We start from the raw sequence: 7,211 nt of genomic DNA on the forward strand, positions 1-7,211 counted from the left end.
CCGTTTGGGGTGCTAGTCCTGGCGATGCGCAAAGTTTAGCGCCAGGCGCAATTTAGTGCCACCTGGCGCGATATTGGGTTGCAGCGCCCCGAAGGTGATTGCAGCACTAAATCAGGCACTGCACGATACTCTTAAGGCACTAACCCGGCGACGCAACCCAATTTCGTGGCGGCGGGGCGCAGCGCAGGTGCTGTCAATAATCACTTTCCCCGAGACACACTGGCGCCAGCCAGCTCTTAAAGGGGCGGGTCATCAGCCACGGGCACAGAGGATAGCCCTTGTCCCCGAGAAGCCAGCCTCCTGAGTGAGCCGGGGTCTCAAAAAGGTCTGCAACAGAAGTCTGGCGCAGGATGAAGGCGTCGTGGCTGCTGCCTGGGAACTGCGCATTCACTGCAAGGATCAGCTGTCGGTGGTCACAGACCAGCTGGACATTCAAGGAATGGAAGCCCTTGCGGTTGCGGAACTCATCCGGATTCTCTACAGGCGCCCGCAAAGCCACGTGCGTGCAGTCAATGGCACCCTGCACCATGGGGAAGTCCGCTATTGCAGCGAAACCCTCTGCACGCTCCCGCTGCTTGTCCGGGGTCATTGGGATGGAGATGTACTGCTGCCTCCTTTTAAACAGGGGATCAGTCACTTGACGGATGCAGCAATGCACCGCAAACTGCGAGATGTTAGCTATGTCCCCAGTTGCGGCCTGAAAGGAGCCGCTTCCGTAGAAGCTTAGGGCAACAGTCATCCTCACAGCCACCGACAGAGATGTCCTGCACCTTATCTAAGGCTGCAGATCTGGCTGAAGCAGGTGGCACATCTCAGTCACCACCTCCTTTCTAAAGCGCAGCCTTCTGATACACTGCTCCTCCGACATGTTCATGTAGGAAAACTGCTGTCGGAAAACCCTGGCAGCGTAAGGTCTGGTGTGGCGACGTCTGTTGGTCCTCCTCCGTCTGGCCATGCCTGCCCCTCTCCCTGCGTCTCTGTGCCCTTTCCAGATGATTCAGCAGCAGGACGTTCCCCTCCAATGCAGCCCCCATAATAAGTGTGCAAAGAAAGTTTTGCCATTGGAAATGCTCACCAACAGCAAGGTGATGGTCAGAAGGCAGAAGTTCCTCTGCCAGTACTGGCTCAGTGGTAAAATGGCTCGCAGTGTGCAGCCCAGCAACTCTCTGTAACTCGCGAAGAAGTTGTGAGCCAAAAAGGCTGCCGCTTTTAAACCACACCAGTGCCCTTTAAATAACGCCCCTCCAGCCCGAGAGCGACTGGGGAAGGCTCCAGGTAAGCTGTCCTTATTAGCGCCAGGCGCTACGGAGGGTGGCGCCACTGAATTTCTGGTCCGGGGCACCCAAAAGGCGTTGCACACTCAAATGACGTCATGATCTGCCTGCGCCCGTGAGCGGGTGCTAAGATTTAGCACCGGCGCTAAATGTATGCTCAATATGGGGTGAGGCACTGGGTTCACTGCGCCCGGCCGAAAATTGGCTAACGCCCCACTTCTCGGCCTCTTTAGGCGCTAATTGGAGGCGCTACCAACCAAATTTCTCCCCCAAAGTGACTTATTAACTTGAAGATATTTTTCTACCATGTAGGAGACACATTCTTCATTTTATTTTCTAATTGTACAGATGGCACAGAGGTGACGGAAAATAATGTATACTGAAATTGCATACCCAAACTTACCTTTCCAGTTAATATTTTGAATTTCTTTTCATTTTCTCCTGAATGAGCCATGATCTCATTGAATGGCGGAGCAGGCTTGAAGGGCCGAATGGCCTACTCCTGATCCTATCTTCTATGTATCTATGAATTTTCGCTTCTTTTCTCTCCCAGAGATGCTGACTCCTTGCTGAGATAACGTTCCTTGGTCTAGAAATTCCAATACGCCGAAAACCTGCCGGTGCCACTGTGGACCGCAGTAAATGGCCATCCGAATTCATAGTGCAGGCAACACAGGTATTTTGGTGCAGCACTAAACTTACCTCTTTTTTCCAGTGCTCCTCTCAGCAGGACATCCAATGTAGCATGGCTGTAGCGTCCCTGGTGCAAGAACAGCCTTCTCTTAAAGCAAGGCCGTCATTTTAGAAAGCAGTGTTGGTCCCTTAATGGGGAACTGCCTTCTAAAATGATAAAAAAGAAAAAGACAGTTGTTAACACTTAGAGCTCAACTGCTTTCTGGAAAAAAAATACCTCACAAATGACAGTCTTCAGCTCTTAAAGCTGAATTGCTTTCTATACCTAAAAAAACCAGTAAAAATGCTTCAGTACTAACACAAATGACTCAACAAGCCAGAGAAGGGGTACCCAGGGTCTCACAAGCAGCACTCCAGCTTTGTGCAGGCAGTCAACACTGCAAGAGAGGTCCTCTACCCACAGAGGCCAGGAGGCCCTCCAGAAAGAAGAATGTGGGACCAGATCACCGCGGCAATAACTGCCAGCAGTGTCACCCCCATGACCTGGCTCCAGTGCCCAAAGAAGCTTCAAAACTTCAGAGCAGTGGTAAAGGTCAGTGAATGCATCATCAAAAGCCATCTCCTACCAACTGCACCACTAGCCTCACACACTGCTCATTGCATGACCCTCTAATCACTCACCTGCCAACAATCTCTATGAAACACCAAGCACAGCTTTCATTCCTAGCTTCACCTCAAGTCCCTGGAAGAGACGGTGCAGGCCATTCTTGGTAGGGAGATAGCTGAGCCCTTGGTCAGCGGCAGGGCTGAAAGGATACATGATGCTGGCATCCTCATACGTTATCCTCCTTCTCGCATGCATCTCTTGCTTTCCATCATTCCACCCTTGTGGCTTACTCATTTCACACATCCAAGAAATTCAGCGTGCCCAGCCAGTGGTTGACCAAGATGAGGGAGAGAAGAGTAAAGAAGAACAAGAAGAAGAAGAAAGACCATCATTCGATTTGACACTGCCAGTCACCAGCTCCTCGATGTCTTCCTGCAAGGCCATTTGCAGTGTCCCCCACTGAAAGTCAGCAGCCTCCACCAGCCATGCTGCAGCCACTGGGGTGACATCTATAGGAAGGCAAAGGTACACACAAGACAATCACTAAGGGAATGCAAAAGGGTGATTAGTTGATTTCTTGATGTCATATTGGATGGATAGATGTATAAAGTTGGATTAGAAAGTTTGCTTTGTGGTGGCTTTTATTTCAACATTGTGGCCAAGAGGTGCACTGAGATGGTCAGTAACAGAGGGGAAGGTAAGGTGTGGGACAAATATTGAAAGGGGAATTGGGGTTACATTCACTGGTACTGCAGATGGATGATTCCACCCCGGATATCCCGGCCCGAGAGGGACTATCTGCTTCCTCTTTTTCTGTGTCTTCCTCTTCTGCATCCTCCTCTTCCCTCTGCGAGCGAAAGCTGGAAATCTGAAACAAAAGCACAAAATGCTGGAAATACTCAGTCCACTGATGCTGTCTGACCTGCTGATTTGCTGTCTTTTCAGAGGCCTTCCTTTACCATCTAAAGCCTTGCAAGCATCCAGCAGCATTCCCTGCACACCCAGTGACGTAATAAAACTCACTACACACTTAGTTTGAGCATAAAGCAAGGCTTTAATCAACTTGTTTCAGAACATGAAGGTCGAGTTGTATTTCACTAGTTCCTTGTCTTACAAAATGTCCCTGGATAGCTGGGCCAACGCCCGAGTATTTATACTCCTTGGACGGCGCCACCAACTGGCCGCCCAGCATTATTTCATGAGTAGTTTCTTGATGATGATGAGATTTATAACACCCAGCACACTTAAAAAACTTTTAACATCTATTGCACAAAGGCACTTCAATAAAATATATAGGGGGGAAAATGTGTCCCCTTGGCACCTCCCATTAGCGGCAGCAGTTGGCATTAATGGGTGCTAGAGCAGTATTGACGAGGTGAGGCGAATCTAGCGCTGCACGTCAAATCCCACCCGCCCCGTAGCGCCACAGGTAAGAATTATCACCAGGAACGTCAATGCCAGGTGGATCGTGACATCAGTGAGTGTGTAATGCTCACTGACCACCTGATCTGCTAAATTGATTGTCGCCACCTACCTTAGCACCTGGAGTAAACACTGATGGGGAGAGCTGGTGTGAAGCACAAGGAAGCTGGCTCCAGGGATGATATTTAAAAGGATCATCAGGAATGACTCGCAGCTGTCAGGTTAATGCAGTTTCATTGGTATCTTCACAATTTCACATAATCCAAGAGTTTCATTCAGTAATTTCAAGGTTCTTTTGTATCAGGAGTGTAGTGGCAACTAAAAAGTAGCTACATTTATTATTCAAAGAATCAAACTGCTACACTTGGTAATATTAATGGGGGCTGTAGTGGCAGTTGACCTCGCCCTCCAGGATCTATGGCGGAGGGAGCAGAGGCAGTGAGAAAGACTGGAGCATGTGCCCAGAGGGAGGAGGAGAGTCATCAGGCCTCTCAACGGGAGGCCCTACCTTCTGAGGGCATTCCGAGAGTAATTGTCCTACCTCCAATTAAGCGAGGAGCTGGGTATTAGAAGGCTCCACTTCGCCAAGGAGGTGGTCACAGAATTCTGCTACCTCCTGCAACCAGACCTCCAGCCTCAGACCAGGGCGACCATGGCTCTCCCAGTGGAGGTCAAGGTCACTGTTGCCCTCAATTTCTTCACCAGCCGATGCTTCCAGTCTGCAACAGGAGACATAGGTAATCTCACTCAGTTCGCCGTCCATCGCTGCATTCGGGAGGTCACAGAGTCTCCTTACAGTAGGAAAAGGGAATACATTTCCTTTTCCATCACCAGAGAGAAGCCGGACGAGCATGCATGTGGCTTTGTCAGGATAGCGGGCTTCCTCATGGTGCAGGGCCACATTGACAGCACCCACATAACTTTGCAGGCACTGCATAACAATCCTGAGATCTTCCGTAACTGCAAAGGCTACCACTCTATTAATGTGCAGTTGGTGTGCAACCATCGACAATAAATCCTCACCATCAATGCCCGCTATCCTGGCAGCAGTTACATTGCCTTCATCCTGCACCAGACCGGTGTGCCAGCCCTCTTCCAGCCACCACACCAAGCTCGCGGCTGGCTGCTCGGCGGCAATGGCTATCCACTCTCCACCTGGCTCATCACTCCCCTCCGCAACCCCAACCCCAACACTCCATATAATGAGAGCCATGCTGCCACCAGGAACATCATCGAGCCGACCATCGGCCTGCTGAAGCAACTGTTCCGCTGCCTTAACCGCTCGGGAGAAGCCTTCCAGTACTCGGCGGAGCGGGTGTCTCATTTTGTGGTGGTCTGCTGCATGCTCCACAACTTGGCCATCATGAGGGCCCCCCCCTTGCCACCAGGGATTGCGGGACCACCTCAGGAGGAGGAAGAGGGAGAGGAGGAGGATGAGGAGGAAGACAAAGAGGATGAGGAGAAGGAAGAGGAGGGGGGAACAGGAGCGACGGAGGAGGCAGCCACTCAATCGGTCTTCTGGAAGGGCAGCCCGTGATCGCTCATCAGACTGCAGCTCGAGTTAATTAATCCCCAGATCCCAGATGCTCACATCCCCATCATTCCATCCCAGTCACAGGCCACATCACAGCGCAAAGCTGAAATGAAACACACCACAAAAGAATCCAAACCGAATTAATGAATTTATCAAAAATCAGTGAACACATATTTACACCAAAAATATTAACTACTAGCTGGGGGAGCCCGGCGGTGCCGAGGCTTTCTCGAGGGCATGTTGTTGTTGGAAGAGAGAGAGGGAGCGACTGGGGGAAGAGAGAGAGAGGGAAGGAGAGAGAGAGAGAGGGAAGGAGAGAGAGAGGGAAGGAGAGAGAGGGAAGGAGAGAGAGAGAGGGAAGGAGAGAGGGGGGAAGGAGAGAGAGAGAGGGGGAAGGAGAGACAGAGAGATGGAAGGAAAGAGAGAGATGGAAGGAGAGAGAGGGAAGGAGAAAGAGAGGGAAGGAGAGAGAGAGACAGAGAGAGGGAGGGAAGGAGAGAGAGAGAGAGAGAGAGGGAAGGAGAGAGAGATTGGGAGTGTGAGAGAGAGAGAGATTGGGAGTGTGAGAGATTGGGAGTGAGAGAGAGAGAGATTGGGAGTGTGAGAGAGATTGGGAGTGAGAGAGAGAGAGATTGGGAGTGAGCGAGAGATTGGGAGTGTGAGAGAGAGAGAGAGAGATTGGGAGTGTGAGAGAGAGAGAGACTGGGCGTGTGAGAGAGAGAGGTTGGGTGTGTGAGAGAGAGAGAGATTGGGAGTGTGAGAGAGAGAGATTGGGAGTGTGAGAGAGAGAGAGATTGGGAGTGTGAGAGAGAGAGATTGGGAGAGAGAGATTGGGAGTGTGAGAGAGAGAGAGGGAGTGAGAGAGAGACTGGGAGTGTGAGAGAGAGAGATTGGGTGTGAGAGAGAGAGAGACTGGGCGTGTGAGAGAGAGAGTTGGGAGTGTGAGAGAGAGAGATTGGGAGTGTGTGAGAGAGAGAGATTGGGAGTGTGAGAGAGAGAGAGATTGGGAGTGTGAGAGAGAGATTGGGAGTGTGAGAGAGAGATTGGGAGTGTGAGAGAGAGAGATTGGAGTGTGAGAGAGATTGGAGTGTGGGAGAGTTGGGAGTGTAGAGAGTGAGAGAGATTGGGAGGGTGTGTGAGAGAGATTGGGAGTGTGAGAGAGAGTTGGGTGTGGAGAGTTGGGTGTGAGAGAGTGAGATTGGGAGTGTGAGTGAGTGAGATTGGGAGTGTGAGAGAGATGGGGTGTGAGAGATTGGGTGTGTGTGAGAGAGAGATTGGGAGTGTGAGAGAGAGAGATTGGGAGGTGAGTGAGAGAGTTGGGTGTGTGGGAGTGTGAGAGTGGGATTGGGAGTGTGTGGTGTGTTGGTGTGTGTGTGGAGTGGGTGGGTGTGTGTTGGGTGTGTTGGGTGTGTGGTGTGAGAGTGAGGATGGGGAGTGTGTGTGAGAGGTTGGGGTGTGTGTGAGGTTGTGGGAGTGTGAGTGGAGTGATTGGGTGTGTGTGTGAGGTGTGTTGGGAGTGTGTTGAGGTGTGGTGTGTTGGGTGTGTGTGTTGTGGTGAGGTGGGTGTGTGTGGGAGTTGTTGTGTGTTGTTGGGTGTGTGTGTGTAGTGGGTGTGTGTTAGGGTGAGGAGTGAGAGGTGAGTGTGTGGTGTGAGTGAGGAGATGTGGAGGAGAGATGGGGGAGAGAGAGAGAGAGACGGGGGAGAGAGACTTTTTCGAGGGCATGTTGTTGTTGGAAGAGA

The 7,211-nt window shown here is 51.2% G+C and overlaps 1 long non-coding RNA gene across 1 annotated transcript in view; it reads right to left on the reverse strand.

Moving 5' to 3' along the window:
* Nucleotides 1-3,137: 3,137 nt before the first annotated feature.
* LOC147111493 (uncharacterized) overlaps nt 3,138-7,211 on the reverse strand; it is a 7,287-nt gene continuing 3,213 nt past the window's right edge. The window contains exon 2 of the long non-coding RNA XR_015079841.1: nt 3,138-3,382. This is a non-coding gene — a long non-coding RNA (uncharacterized LOC147111493). The remainder of the gene's footprint in view (nt 3,383-7,211) is intronic.

This window comes from Somniosus microcephalus, chromosome 10 (assembly GCF_052327205.1).
Source record: "Somniosus microcephalus isolate GS21.2 chromosome 10, FLI_Smic_1.0, whole genome shotgun sequence".
Lineage (NCBI taxonomy): Eukaryota > Metazoa > Chordata > Chondrichthyes > Squaliformes > Somniosidae > Somniosus > Somniosus microcephalus.